Raw genomic sequence first — 16,286 nt, forward strand, 5'->3', positions numbered from 1 at the left:
GAATAATTTAGTTTTTTTTTATGTTTTTGAAAGTCTCTTCTGTGGACCAAAGCTGCATTTATTTGATTAAAAAACAGTAAAAACTATTAGTAATATTATAATACAATTTAAGATAACAGTTTCTATAAAAATGTATTGTAAAATGTAATTTAGTTCTGCGATCAAGGCTGAATTTTCAGCATCATTACTCCAGTCTTCAGTGTCACATGATCCTCGAGAAATCATTTTAATATGCTGATTTGTTTATTATTATTATTATTATCATCAAAATTTTTTATGGAAACTATGATATTCTACCATTCAAATGCTTGGAGTAGGAGAGATTTAATTAGAATTTTGTGGATAGTGGAACATGTTGAGAGTGAATTCTCTACACCTGCGGTACCTCTGCTAAAACACCAGTGTGAACTTGAGGAGATCTGACTTCATGCATCCACTAAAAAAAAAAAAAAAAATAAAAAAATAAACTTGAACATCTTAAAATTATCAGCTTAAATGGAGTATCTGTTTGTCTGACCAATGGAAGACGGGTTTTAGAAGGTACAAGGGGCAGGAGTAGTGTTTGGGAAACCTGTTAGAAAACAAAAAATCATTATATTATAATTATTATTACTGATTGTTATTATACTAAATTATTACTATTACACTGAAAATTCCATTTGGTGCCATAATGACAAAAATTACACACTTCAGTTAACTCAGAAAATTATTTTTGATAACCACAATACTAGTTGGTTACTTCACAGCACAGCATACTGCATGATAACTGTATCCAGTCCACATATTTACAACAGTTCTGCATCACTTGTCGTTATGTAAATAGTACATTTACATAGCTTCCACTAGTACATTTAAATTGCTTCTGGCCAGAATATGAATCCATATTCCATAATAACGCTTCCTGCAGTGAAAAAGGAGAGAATCAGGAGAGAAATATGCACATATCAAACAATGTTTAAACAAATATGTGTGTGGATTTTGATATGCGAGGAAAACCGCATATTACAGATTGAAGTTAAAATGCCTTAATGATGGCTTTTTTTGCTTCACTTTTTCGCTTCATTGATGGACTGGGGTGGTGTGGATTACTTGTGATGTTTATATCAGCTGTTTGGACTCTCATTCTGACGGCACCCATTCACTGCAGAGCATCCTGGTGAGCAAGTGATGCAATGCTACATTTCTCCAAATCTGATGAAGAAACAAACTTATCTACATCTTGGCTGGCCTGAGGATGAGAATTTTCATTTTTGCAGGAATTGCCTGAAAACAAGGGAAAAAGCATTAACAAGAGAAGAGAGAAGAGAAGTTATGTGAATATTGGCTGGCAGGAGAAGGGAGAGGAGAGGAGGAGAAGAGGGAGAGAGAGGAGAGGAGGAGGAGAGGAGAGAGAAGAGGATGAGAAGAGAGAGAGAGGAAGGGAGAAGAGAAGAGAAGAGCAGAGAAGAGAAGAGAAGAGAAGAGAAGAGAAGAGAAGAGAAGAGAAGAGAAGAGAAGAGAAGAGAAGGTCTCGGGGGACGTGAAGGCCCAGAGGTGATGTCAGCCTATTAAACTGATTTCACAGGTTCCCTTAACGAAGCCACTCGCCAGTAAAAGGGCAGGAAGCATCTCGTTTCACTCCTTTTTTTTCACTCTTCTCTTCAAGCTGGATGGACGTGAGACTTATTGAAAGCTCCTGACAAACAGGCGTGAAGGAGGGCAGCTGGTGGGGCAGCCCTCTCAGGACCCCAACAGCCCCGTCGGAAACACAGGTGGTATAAAACAGCAGCCATCAGTTCTTAAAGATTTCTCTTTCTCTCTCTCCGCCTCATTCCACCCTTCAGTGCTCTCTAAGAAACCCGATACTGACTGTTGAGATACAGGAATCATACGGTCACATCAAGACTTGTTGCACTTGCATAACTTCACTGATGTCATTTGTCACTGAATCCAACTCCATTCACTGCTGCTGACAAAAGATGCCTTTAGGCATTTTAAAGGAATATTCCCCCCCAAAAAACTCTTATACCTTTTTTTTTTTCTTCTGCTAAACACTAAAGAAGATATTTTGAAAAATGTTGGTACTAAACAGCTGCTGATTTACAGCTGCTACCATTTACTTCCATAGTATTCTTTTTTTGTCCATACTATGTAAATCACATCAATGGCTACCAGCAATTGTTTGGTTACCAACATTCTTTAATATATATATATATATATATATATATATATATATATATATATATATATATATATATATATATATATATATATATTGTGTTCAGCAGAAAAAAGAAACTTATACAGGTTTGGAACAACATGAGGGAGAAAGTTTTGATGTGAGATTTTAGAATTTTTTGGTGTGATATGAGTTTGAGTAAATGTATATTTACATTAGAAGCAAAATGACTTAAGATGTTAAGTCTTGTTAACTGAAAAATGTATCAGAATTAAGAGAGTTAATGTTTAAGAAACAAATCTGACAATAAAGTAAGAAAAAAGAAATACTACCACATTAGCAGATAATTTTTTCTTGTTTTAAATCATTTTGCAGAAATCAAGACTAAATATCTGATTTTATTTTGCTTCTGAAGTAAATGTATCTTGATTTAAGAATGTTTAGATATTTATACTAGAAAACAAGACAAAAATACAGAGTAAGAACATCATTTGTAAGAAGTTTTTGTACTGAACCCAATCATACCTCCTATATTTTGTTATCTTTGGAGATTTATACAAACTACGACTCCAAAAAGTAATCGGACACTTAAGCCACAAAAAATAAATAAATAAATAAATAAATAATAATAAATGTATAAATGCCTTTCAATTATATATCAAAACAAGTAGCACTTACTTTAAAGATATACTGCACTGCATTTTCAATCAAGACATCACAAATTTAGATTAAAAGTTCAAAATATTAAGCAATGGACAGCTGTTTAAATTATTGTTAAAAATTAAGAAAGAATTCTTAATATTTGTAAAATTATGTAGAGCATGTTTATTGTTAGTATAATGCTGGTTAAAAAGAAAAAAAGTCAAGTTAGTTTTGACAATTGTTTACAAATGCCACTTTGTTAGATTTTTTTGTATCTTATGGATCTCGTTTTGTATCTTATTTTGGTCCACTGTATCTTCACTCTGAAATATGGCACAGGACAGAAGTAAGATGTGATGTGGATAGCAAACAATGTCTTTAAAGAGTCTGCAATTCCCTGTAGATCTTAAAACACACTTTTTGAACCTCTAAGCTTTGTTAATCATAAGAGAACCAAAAGCATCTAGCTTATACAGTACATCCCAAAGCATCAACTTCTGAGATGGCCCTGCCACGTATCTATCAAACAGTCCTGATGTAACCTTTGGTGCATCTTCATCTTCACTTCTTTCATTTGTACATGAATCTCAGTTTCCTCTCCTCTCTTGCCAGGTCCCTTCGCTGGGACTCCTCAAGCATATGTGAAAGCAGGTGTTCTGTCTGGTAAATTGAATCCTTCATTGCACGTCTTAACCACGACATCAGCGCACAGGTGATGCACGCTCGCAGGTTCCCATGGCTGATGTTTGTGACCGTGAGCGTTGGTGCCAGAGGCCCTCGGGGGTGTTGGCTATGGTGAAGCGTTCGTGAAAATAAAGCAGCGACCTCCCTGAGGACCGCTGTGCGCGGCACGCAACACATGGTCACATGATTCCTAAGAATGATTCGCAAAGAAGCTTTGTTGCTAAAATCTACACCCACACTCTTAAAAGTGTGAAATAAACCAACAGCAACATTTTATCCGTGCACAACAGAAATCACCTCTGCACAGCCCATTAAATCGAGGAATGCATTATCCCTTTAAACCCTTTACTGTGTGCATTTCTGTCTTAGTTGGAGGTCGAAAATTTAAATGTCCGACTAGTTAGAGCTGACTGAGGCGTTTGTGTCAGTGAGTTCAAATAATCCCGAGCACATCAACGGCACTTCAATGAGTCCACATCCAATGTGACTCCTCACAAATGACAACAGAAGCTTGTGATTTGAGCAAATATGCTGCGGCTGCCAACTTACAAAGGCAGAGAGCTGTTTGCGCTTCAGTGGGGATAAAAGAAAGAGTGTGTGATGGAGAGAGGTGTGTGTGTTTGAGGGGGATCTTTGTTGTGATTGGAGGTGAGTAAAGTAAAGGGGAAAGCTTCTCATTACACACACACATAGAATGACAGAACAAACGATAGACAGATAGATAGATAGACAGACAGATAGATAGATAGATAGATAGATAGATAGATAGATAGATAGATAGATAGATAGATAGATAGTTAGATAGACAGACAGACAGACAGATAGATAGATAGATAGATAGATAGATAGATATATAGATAGATAGATAGATAGATAGATAGATAGATAGATAGATAGATAGATAGATAGATAGACAGACTAGATAGATAGATAGATAGATAGATAGATAGATAGATATATATATATATAGATAGATAGATAGACAGATAGATAGATAGATAGATAGATAGATAGATAGATAGAGTAGATAGATAGACAGACAGATAGATAGATAGATAGATAGATAGATAGATAGATACAGTAGATAGATAGATAGACAGACAGATAGATAGATAGATAGATAGATAGACAGATAGATAGATAGATAGGATAGACAGATAGATAGATAGATAGATAGATAGATAGATAGATAGATAGATAGATAGATAGATAGATAGATAGATAGATAGATAGATAGAACTACAGAACCATAGATAGATAGATGGATGGATGGATGGATGGAAGAACAACTGTCTCTGTCCCTCTATATATTGTTCAAGCCATCCATCCATCATAAAGGAGGCTGGAAGCTGTCTAAACTTTCTCAGCTGACTAAGTGCTGAGTTCAGTGTCGTTACAAATATAACTCGGCCTCTATTTTTATCATCAGAGTGTTGGGATCATCGGGGGTCTCACATTTCTGCTGCAGATGTAACGGTACATCCTATAAAGCGTGTTCACTTCTATAGCCGCACATCTCTGCGGAGATTCGTCAAATTCCCCCTCCTCCTGACACTCTGGGCACCTCCGACGCTCGCTATGCTAATGCCACCAACGGGCTCCCCCTCGCACAGCCCTGTTAAAACACCACAAAGACAGCCATTTAGACTTAAAAGACACACATAAACAAGAAAGGAAAGGAGAAATATAAAAGAAGGGGGCAAAAAATGAAAGTAGATGAAAAAGGAGGAAGGGGAAGGGAAAATAAAAAGAGCACACGGTGCTCCGGGGGGAAGGGTGGGGTTCGGCTGGCTGGGCGAGAGGAGAGGAAGTCAATTATGCATTCTGAACCCTGGTCGATGTAGCCTCCGGGGACCTGGCTGCACACCTCAGGATCAGTAAATAATTGACAGATAATATTAATTGGCTGTGGATTAGTGAGCAAGTAGAGTATCGTGGCATTAATATTTGATCAGAAGATGATAGCGACTCCTGGCAGGGGCTGGGAGGGGCAGCTGGGCCTGCTTTGCTGATTAGGGCCCTGTAAAGGGAAGTGAGGTGGAGACAGACCCCGTGCCATAGAGACTACACTGCAAAACATGATGATCTTACTCAGTATTTGTGTCTTGTTTTACTGTACAAATATCTAAGCATTCTTAAATCAAGATTGCAAAATTACTTAAGATAAGAACTCTTGTTTACTGAAAAATTCATCAAAAGTTTATGCTTAAAACAGGATACTATCTGCCATTTGGGTCAAAAAAGTAAATTTAAAACAAAATGATTTTTTTCTGACCCCATTTACAGATACATTTTCTTTTTTAATAAAGCACTTAATTTTAATTTTGATTGTTTCATAATAGATTAACTCTACACATTTATTAAATTGAACTGAATCAACACTGAACTGAGTTGAAAGCTGCTTTAAAGCACAGTTTGACTTTTTTTTCCTCACATTTGATAAAGTTGTCATTGATTATCTTTCTGACTGATTCTTCATTGAGTTTTTCATTGATTATTTATACTATCATTAGTGTGCTAGTGATCTGAAAACAAGACTAAATATAGTCATTTTGCTTCTCCAGTAAATGTATCTTGATTTAAGAATGTTTAGATATTTGTATTGGAAAACAAAACCAAAATAATGAGTAATAGAACCATTCAGAATCACAGGGATGGAGAAACAGCGCTGAGCATTAGACCAGCTCACCTCCCACTGGCAGCAAATTGCCGGCTGGATGATTTGAGACATAGAAAAAGATATCAGACTGACTTTCAAACTACTTCTGCTTGTAGTTTCGGTGAGACTGAAGGAGGAGCGACGGCCCAAAACGTGCGTGAAAGAGACAGTGAGACTAGTGGAAGCCTTCCAGCACACGGACGGACGGCCAGCCGCTGAACTCCTGAAGGCTAATTAAAGCACTGGAAGGAGTGTGTCTGTGACAACACAATGAGGAAATAGCTTGGAGGGGGTGGGAGACAGTCACAACAATACCCAGCTCTCCTTGCATCTACCATATGCTGTCATTTGTTCAGTCAAATCCCTTGAAAGTGACGGAGATACCAGGCGGTTGGTGTGTACGAAGGACGTTTCCTCTGCGGTTTCGCAGATCTAACGCTCCCCTGGGCATTTCACGCAAAGGTTTAAAGATGTCAGCTCTATGACGATCACATCACCCTTTTTAGGCCCGGGCGAATATGCATAAAAATGCATATTAAGCGTGCATGTGTGTCAGCCATCCAAACAAATAAATGTTTTTTCAGTCATGCATATAGAGACTTACAGTACCAGTCAAAAGGTTTTTATGTTTTTGAAAGAGTCTCTTCTGCTCACCAAGACTGCATTTACTTGATGTAAAAATATGGCGAAAACAGTAATATTGTGAAATATTGATACAACTTAAAAACACTGTATTTCAATATATTTAAAAAAAAAATGTAATTTATTCCTGAATTTTCAGTGTCACACGGTACTTCAGAAATCATTCTAAATATCAAAATTATGCTAAGTTGGTGCTCAATAATTAGTAGTACTCAATTATTATTAATAATAATGATTTATAAAATGAGTAATAATAATCATTATTTTCATGGATTTGATAGGATTCTTTGATGAATAAAAGTTTAAAAGAACAGCATTTATTTAAAACCTTTTATTTATTAGAATTTTTTTTCTAACACTATAAATGTATTTACTGCCACTTTTGAATTTAATGCATTCTTTCGAAATAAATGTATTATTATTATTATATTTTTTATTTTATTTTACCTACCCCAAAGTTATTATGGATTCCACAAAAAAATATGAAGTAGCACAACTTTTTTCAACATTGACAATAATAAGAAATGTTTCTTGAGCAGCAAATCAGCAAATTAGAATGATTTCTGAAGATCATGTGACACTGAAGACTGGAGTAATGATGCTGAAAATACAGCTGCGCATCACAGAAATAAATTACAGTTTACAATATATTACAATAGAAAACAGTTATTTTAATTTACAAAAATATTTAATATTTAAAAATATATATATTTTTACAGCATTCCCTGGGATATGAACCCGTGACCTGGGCATTGCTATGGTGCTATGCTCCACTGTTTGAGCTACAGGAACTGTCTCTTTAATGTGGATTAATGTGAACAAGTAATTTTATTCCGTCCTCTCTGAATCACTAATCCAAGTTGCTCTAACAGTCTCAGGCTTCAGCAGATCTGAACTCTGCGTGACACACGTTGCCTCAGCTGCGTTTCAATTCAAGACATTTAATGGTCTCCTGGATGTCATACGAACTGAGCGACTTTGACATTTATTTGGGACTAAAACACAAAGGAAAACACTTGGAATTATGGGACATGAGCTGGAGTCATGCTTTTAGGAAAGTCAAAAACATGGCCTGAAACCATAATGAGGATATCCCGAGCTTTACGTACACTACATCCATGACTCAAAAGACAATTTAAAGGTATAGTTCACCCCAAATGAAAATTCTCTCATTTACTCACCTTCAAGTTCCAAACCTGTATCTGGTACCAAACAGTCGACAGTAGTCATTGACTTCCATAATATATATTTTTTTCCATACGGTGGATGGCAATGGCTACCGTCGAGTTTTTCGTTCCCGAAATTCTTCAAAATATCTTCTATTGTGCTCAACAGGTGAAAAAAACAAACAGGTTTGGAAGAAGTAGAGAGTGAGTAAATTACAGAATTTTCATTTTCAGGTGAACTGTCCCTTTAAGAAGAGCATAAGTGGTTATTAAATGAAGACGCGTCTGCCCAGTTTGATATTAAACCAGGACGTCCCAAATCTCCGCAGTGAGCCGCGCCAAAGCTGAACAGTCGTCAGTGGCGATTCTAGGCCAAAACCAGAGATGAGCTAAACAGACCGACTCAAAAGTAAGACTTTTCCCCTTTTTCCATGATGTTTCCCTCTCACCCACATCATCATTGTTCATGGCCTTGCATTAATATTCATGCACGTCAACATGCATCAAACTGCTCGTCTACTCTACACAGATGTCTCTCATTGCGATGACACCTCGAGACAGTGTCAATAATCAACAGCTGACGAGCACAGCAGACCCTCCGTGCCAAGCGCTGATCTCCGAACAGCAAATCCAAATCCCAATCAAAGCTCCTGGTTTTGTGACAGATCTGGAAACAGACTTCAATTCCCCTGTCTCACGTTGTCGTTCACAAGCCTCCGCCTCTGTCAAGTGCAGTTGTCAACACAGGAACACATGTTCTATGTTAGGCCGCTGTTTAACAGCGAGAGCATGGTTTGGGAAAGAGCCGAGGCCGTCCGGGACAAAGGCACAGAGGTGGGAATCTGAAGCAGACTGTGTAAGCGCTTTTGGGAAAGTCAAGCCCTGTAATCTCATTGCCTGATTTCATAGAGTTTAACCAGTCATTCTACTGAAAAGAGGCTGCTGTGTTAATCCTGGACTGGGGCACCAGATTTTTAGATCTGCGATGGGAAACAAGAAACAAAGCACACATTTAGAAACAAGTGGGAGCATCAGTAAGTTTTGCTCAGTTTCAAGTTTACTCTTGGTATGGACATCTCCCTTATTTGATCTGATTACTATGGAAGCTTACTTCAATACAATACAAAATAATAATAATAATGATAATAATTTAAAGGTATAATTGCAATTTTTTATTTTTGCCAGTTTATAGCTCACAATTCAGATGTTATATCTTGCAGTTCTGTGCTTCTGTCTCACAATTTTCTCAGAATCTGAACTGAGAGATAAAAATGGGAAAAAACTCCAAATTGTGAGATAAACCATCGCAATTAAAAAAAACATTTTTTATTCCATGGATGAAATAAGCTTCCATATTTATAACTGGACAGCACTAAACGATGAGCAATGGTTCAATAAAACCACATTCAGGTTTTATGATTTGTAAGATATGCACACTACAAAAAAATAAATAAAAATAAAATAAAATAAAAATAAAAGTAAATATATGAATGAATGAATAAAAAAATAAAATAAAATAAAATAAATAAAAAAGCATTTAGGTGTATTTTTGTTTTGTTTTCCAGTTAAAGGTCTACCTAAAAGTCTTTATAACAAGATGAGCAACACCATAAAATATTTAAAAAAAAAAAAAAAAAAAAAAAAAATTGCACAGACTGGAAACATATTTTGCCTTTTATCCCACTTTTTTAAACTTGTTTATTCTTAAAGCCAGAACACTCATAAGATATAATCTTTGAAAACAAATCAAAATATTTTATTCAGTGTTTCTGCACGAGAAAAACTGTTGTTTTCAAGGATTTCTAAATTAAATTAAAAAAGCCCTATTAATTAAAATCATACTAAGCAGTCGTTAATGCAGGTACTGCATTTAAATGAGCGTTGCTTGAAACATCATGTTTGAAGTGGGATGAAAAGTACATTTGGGATCAACGCTTTGTCTGTGGAAATTTGTGTGCTTTATCAACATGCACAGTGACTAATGTATAGTTATAAAATCGGTGTCCCTCAAAATCACACGAGACGCTTCAACAGATGTTAAAACAAGAAATAAAAGGGCCTATTTGATATTAACCAGTACAGCATTTCTGATATGTAGAATCATTTTCCATAACAAGCTTCATCAAAGATCTTTCCCTTCACTAAATATCCAGACAGCTGCAAAACTTTCGGTAAATCCTCCTGCTATTTTCCAAGGCCACAGCCGAAGAGACGACAGACCCATCAGTCTGTGCACAAAAAACCCTGAATATAAATGAAAGAAACAAAAACATATTAAACTGTCTTAATGAGAAAAGCTAAATGAAGGGAACGGCTCTTTAGAATAACACACTTTGAACACTTCATACAGCAGCGTCCACCATTAGTGTTCAGGAGTGGAGGACTGACAGCTCATTTCTCTGGAAGCTATGCTTTAACAATGTCAGTGATTAATACAGAAAGCCCATTCTCTGAAATGGCTCTTTAAAGTCTCAGTTTCCTCTATAATATAACTTACTGCCAAGGATCATTATGAGTCATTTCGGAGCCACTAGAACCGGTTTGAAGTAAACATCATTAGGAAAACGTCTCCACAAGTCTGATTACAGTACATCCTTCGATTAAAAGAGGGAGATAGAACTTGCTCTAAGTGGAGATTTAGTTATGGACGTAATTACGACAAGCACACAAATATACAGATGCAATAAAATAATAGGATGCATGAAAAATAAAGACATAACAATGGGATGGTGAATTAGATGGTTGTTTAAATAAAAAGGACTGTTCTTTCCCTAGAGGATGAAGAAATACCCAAATCTTTCTGCTTTTAGTTAATGGAAACCCATGATACATGAGTCAACAGCGCAAAACTCACTGTACCGCAGGAACCCACTTAAAACAAACAAAGTGCAAAAAACTTAAAAAAAGGAAGATGTTACTTTCACCTTTATCAGTTCGTCATTTGTTTTTTTATTTTTTTTGCACTGCATGTGGAGCGGGAAGGAAGGGTCTGTATCCTCCTCGAGCCCATGGATACTAGAAGGGATGTGATCTTGATCCGGCTTTATCCTCTGAGCGGGAGGAGGTGAGGCCGGCCAAAGTCCAAACTCCACAAATTGAGACAACCAGATGACATCTCTGATCCGTCCACGGGACACCACGACCGGAGGGACTGTGTGAACCTGCAAGCACAACAAAGTTTGTTTCAGTTTCCAGATTTCTTGCAGCTAATGACACATTTTCACAGGTCTGAGTGGTTGGAAGGTCAAAATAGACTAGTGAGGAATTATTTGTGAACAAAACCTCCTATTTGAACTGAACGATTCAGTTGAACTGATTCACAAAGTTTTAATAAGACACTTGACTGTAAGGGAAAACTATTTGGAAGTGACCTAGCTGACAAAAAAAGACACCATGAAAGCAATTAAATATAATTAAAAACGCTAATTCATGAAACAACAAAGAACACTGCAGTATGTATAGCATAGTATTTAAATACATGAAAATAAATAAATAAATAAATAAATAAATATACAATCAATCAATCAAACGTATTAAATGCCACACAATGTCTGGGAACACTTTTTCTTTTTCTTTGAATTGGCACTTTTTATCATTGGACACTCCAAAATAAATAAATAAATAAATAAATAAATAAATAAATAAATAAATAAATAAATAAATAAACAAATTAAAATAAATAAACAAATTAAATTAAATTAAATTAAATTAAATTAAATTAAATTAAATTAAATTAAATTAAATACATAAAAATTTAATTAAATTATAAAAAATAAAGTAAATTAAATTATAAAAATAAATTAAATTAAATATATATTTTTTAAAAATTTAGAATGTGTTTGAATTGCAGTTAACATTTAACATAAACTAATTAACAATGTAATGCAAATTTGTCAGTCACAAATAAATGAAACATTTAAACTAATTGAATATGGCTTGTTCTGACAGCTAGCCATTTTTTTCCATTCGTACCTTAATTGTTTTTTACAATGAACACATTTATGCAGATTCAAACAGGTAATATGAGTGCAGAAATTTTAACTCTTTCTTTGCTTTATTCATGCATGCTGACAAGTATGCATTACATTTTTATATAATGCATCACAAGTTTATTTGGCTGTTTATGTTAAATCTGTGTCCCAATGGATGGGAATTTTAAACTTTAATCTAGGCCCAAATAATTTTTGAATGCAATAAATTATCGAATGATCATCTCAGTCTACATTCTTCAAACCGAAACATCACATCACACAATGGTGTTCTTGTTAGCAACAGATGGGCAAAATCCAGCATTGTAAAAATCTAGCAGACACTGATTGAACTGAAGTCCGTGGGACATCTTCATGAGCGTCTGGAGGATGCTGTCCACACGTGTGCTTTGAGTGCCTGTTTTTCTGTACACACTGCATCCTGTGCCTCTGTGTGTTGCACTACATGCTCCCAATGCGCTGGTTTCCAAGCAACCCATGTAACACGGGGAGCGTCGGCTGTTGGCATCTCTGAACTGTGTGGAAACTGTAGGATGAAGAGAAAAAGGAGATGATTAAGCTGACTGTGAAAACTCAAACATGCAGCTGGCCGATGCAGTACATCGCTTACTTTCCATTGCACAGAGTACTGGACTTTGTTAAAAACAAGCTAAACATTGCACATGGTGTGTCCCAAGCCATCTCTTTAGACACAAGCAGACTGGAGCCGACAAGCCAGCACCGTGTCAATCACACCAGAGGATGATCTCTCGGCTTGTTTTCTTCCTGCTCTGATCCTCAGGGAGTTTGCACTAACCAGCATGGCCCTGGGCTTCCTTTCAGGGGCTGAGGGCCTGGAGTGCTGCTGCTGTTTTGCAACAGAGACCATACAAAACCATACAGAGCTGGACCGAATTACCAAGTCAACACTGAAGAGTGCTTCTGTTTGGAGTATGGCTCCAAATCTGGGATTCTGCAGCTCAATCCAATTAACTGTGGTGTGGCGAGGACTAATTTAAAAACAAACGCATGCGAAACAAGAGCAAACAAATACTAAACTGAGGGGAAAGATATAGAAAGACAAACTGTTAATATGCAGAAACATTTCATTAAAGCAATATTCTATGTTAAGTGCAATAAAGCTCAATGAGCAGCAGCTGTCGATCATGAAAAATTTATTTGAACTCATAAATGTAAATGCTAAAACAAAAATAATTATTTATGTTTTTAAATGTTCCAGTGCAATCGGCCTGCAGGCTCTGGTTTAGTTTTGTAAGTGTGTTACTGAATCAACAACACGTCTCAGATTCCATTGACAGAACTGAAGTATTTAACCCAGAATATTGCTTTAAAGCAGAGATCAGCCCCTTAAACAGTCATGTTACAGCATTGGCTGCAACGGCAGGCTAAATCTCAGCAGACAGAGCAACACTTGGAGCTAATTAACCCATTAGACTCAAACATGTTTCCAACATGCACTTGAGATCAGTTCCTATCAGAGTTTGCCAGCGGAGAGGCCCTTTGAAACAGAGCCTCTCAACTCTTCTGAAGAGCGTCCCAGACAGTTCCTTTGGTATTTTCTAATAAAAAACAGCAACGTTTCCTCCACATAAACGTCTGTTTGTAAACCACCAGGTTCCCACTTCTTCCTGGTGGTCATTTAAATGAGAGGGTGACCTAAAAAAGAGCCGGCGTGACTCATGAAGACGTGGGAGAGGAACGCATGACTAAGATGACTGAACAATATCAACCACAGATGAAAGTGTCTCGGTGTTTTATTCATTACCTAAAGCAGACTCCAGCCTGGAACGGACCCAACCAAACACCTCCGGAGTGAAAAGTCACAAACCACGCAACAGATCTGAGTTTTAAGAGCTTTACTTAATTGCACTAAAATTACAGAATGTGAGAAATAAGACAACAGAAATGCAATAAAAATAAGGCTCGGTTCAGCCAAAAACCTTTCACTCACCCTCATGTTGGTCCAAAGCATTTTGAAGGATGTTCACGCTGCTCTTTTCCATGCAATAAAAGCCTGGACTGATCAATGGCTGACAAGCTGCTAAAGTGACAAAAAAAAAAGTTCTGAATATGCGGTAGCACATAAAATTTGAAAGTCACAGTGAAGTGGAAGATTCAGTGAATAAAAACTTACATTTCAGTCTTCTTCCACACATAAAACTATATATGATGACTTTAGAAGACTTTGAATATAGCACATACACGGTAAAAAATATTAGATTATTAGATTACATTTGACAAGAAAACAATTTCAGTCTTTCTGTTATAAAATTTCATGGTTAATTCAATGTATTGCCCTTTTTTTGTGAAAATTACTAGTGAAAATGACACTTTTTCAGTGTTGTCATATGGATATGTCATTATGGAGTATATTAGACCATATAGTCATTCTGCACTAAATAAATAAATAAACTTCTGAAGTAAAATAATTTGAGATATTATATCTTATTTTCTGCAAAAGCAATCAAAATTGTGATTATTTGCTTAAAACAAGAAAAAGCTGCAGATGGGATAATAAAGATAATCTTGTTTTCACTTTGAATTAAGTTTATTTTTCTTGATATTTTTTCATTTTTTAAAGCATTAACTCAGTAAACTGATATTTTTATTTTTTAAAGCACTAATTGACTTAACTTTCTTGTTTTAAAGCATAAAGTCACTTAACTTACTTCATATCTTAAGTAATTTTCCTTCCCACATAAGTGTATCTTGATTTAAGAATATGTAAATATTTGTACTGGAAAACAAGACAAAAATATAACACAGTTTTGCGCTCCATATAATAAATGAGGATTATGAACAAAATACAGTTGAGCACATGATGAACACTGGTTTTGGGGTGAACTACTTCTTCAAGAGGCATGCATGGCCCTTTTTCTGCAGATGCTCTAAAGATCCTGACGGTAGTTTTGTTTGTAAGACTATTCAGGTCAGTCTTGCCACAGGCGCCCCCTTGGGCCTCACTAAACCGTGCTACATCAGGTGGCTAGGTGCACAGTTTTTCGGAGGTACCTGTACTGAACATGCCAGTTTCTATAAATGTTTGCAAGAGAAAAAAAACCTGACAGGTAAAAAGGGCTTTTGATGGGATAAGGAGGACAGTGAGAAAGGGAGACAGGTGTGCGTATGTGAACTGTGGTGCCAGGCCCCTGGTCACAATCACACAGATTTGCATTCCACTCTAACAGGATATTGCCCAAAGTCCCCCTGAGGAGCTTAACCGTCGTGTTGGACCTTAACTCCCAGTGTGCACTACATCGCTCAAACACACACACACACACACACACACACACACACACACACACACACACACACACACACACACACACACACACACACACACACACACACACAAACAGACACTTTTTCTCTCTCTCCCTCCCTTTTCTTTCTCACAGCTTAATCCCCTCTGTCTCCTTTCTTTCTTTTAGCTCTTTCAGTTTAACTCTCACACTCTTCATCATCTCAGCCCTCCACTCGTCTTCTCATGGTCCCCTCAAACATTTAATTAGCTTATTGTCATACATCACTGCTCTTACGGTTCATTTTAAAGCAGACACAAACACGAAAGTTAAATATAAGTATAGAACCTTTTGTAAGTTGTATGTGTTTTGACGTACATTCTCAGAAAAAAGGATACAAAAGTTGTCTCTGGTGTGGTACCCTTTCGAAAGATACTAATATGTACATTTAAGGTACAAGTATGTAACTATAAGGGTAAATAAGGTACAAAAGTGTACCCTTTGAAAAGTTACCACCCCAGTGACAACTATGCAATTGCAAAAATATAGTTTGTTTATATTTTTCAAGTAGTCCTGTGTACGTTTATGACCTGCATGTTTTTGCATGCTATATAATGGTACACTTGCTATCAACTATATTTGCATTTCTAGAAGGAAACAGCAGTGCATGCAAAGCAGCAAAATAAATATGCTAAGGTAATGTAATACTACAGGCTTTGAGCAAATTATCACAACAATATGGGATATGAGATAAAATGGCGTGCACTATTTGTTTTTAATCTATCAATAATGCCTCCAAATACCTGTATTTAATTCCAAATGTTAAAATATAATTTAGTCAAAATATACCTATTGTGTTTGCATGCATATGAATGCAACACTCGTTGTGAGCACACCTATAGATTTAGGTAAGTTTAGGGAAACAAGATCAATCACAATTCAGTATGAAATCTGATAGGAAAATATTATATGCAAATAATATAATGACAACATCACTGTCAGTTCAACATTCTATCACTGTAAATCTATGGGATATTTCCAAAATTAAATCTTAATTTTTTTTTCTTTCATAAAAACTTTGAAAATTATGTATAAAGTTGACCA

This window comes from Cyprinus carpio, chromosome A8, assembly GCF_018340385.1.
Source record: "Cyprinus carpio isolate SPL01 chromosome A8, ASM1834038v1, whole genome shotgun sequence".
Lineage (NCBI taxonomy): Eukaryota > Metazoa > Chordata > Actinopteri > Cypriniformes > Cyprinidae > Cyprinus > Cyprinus carpio.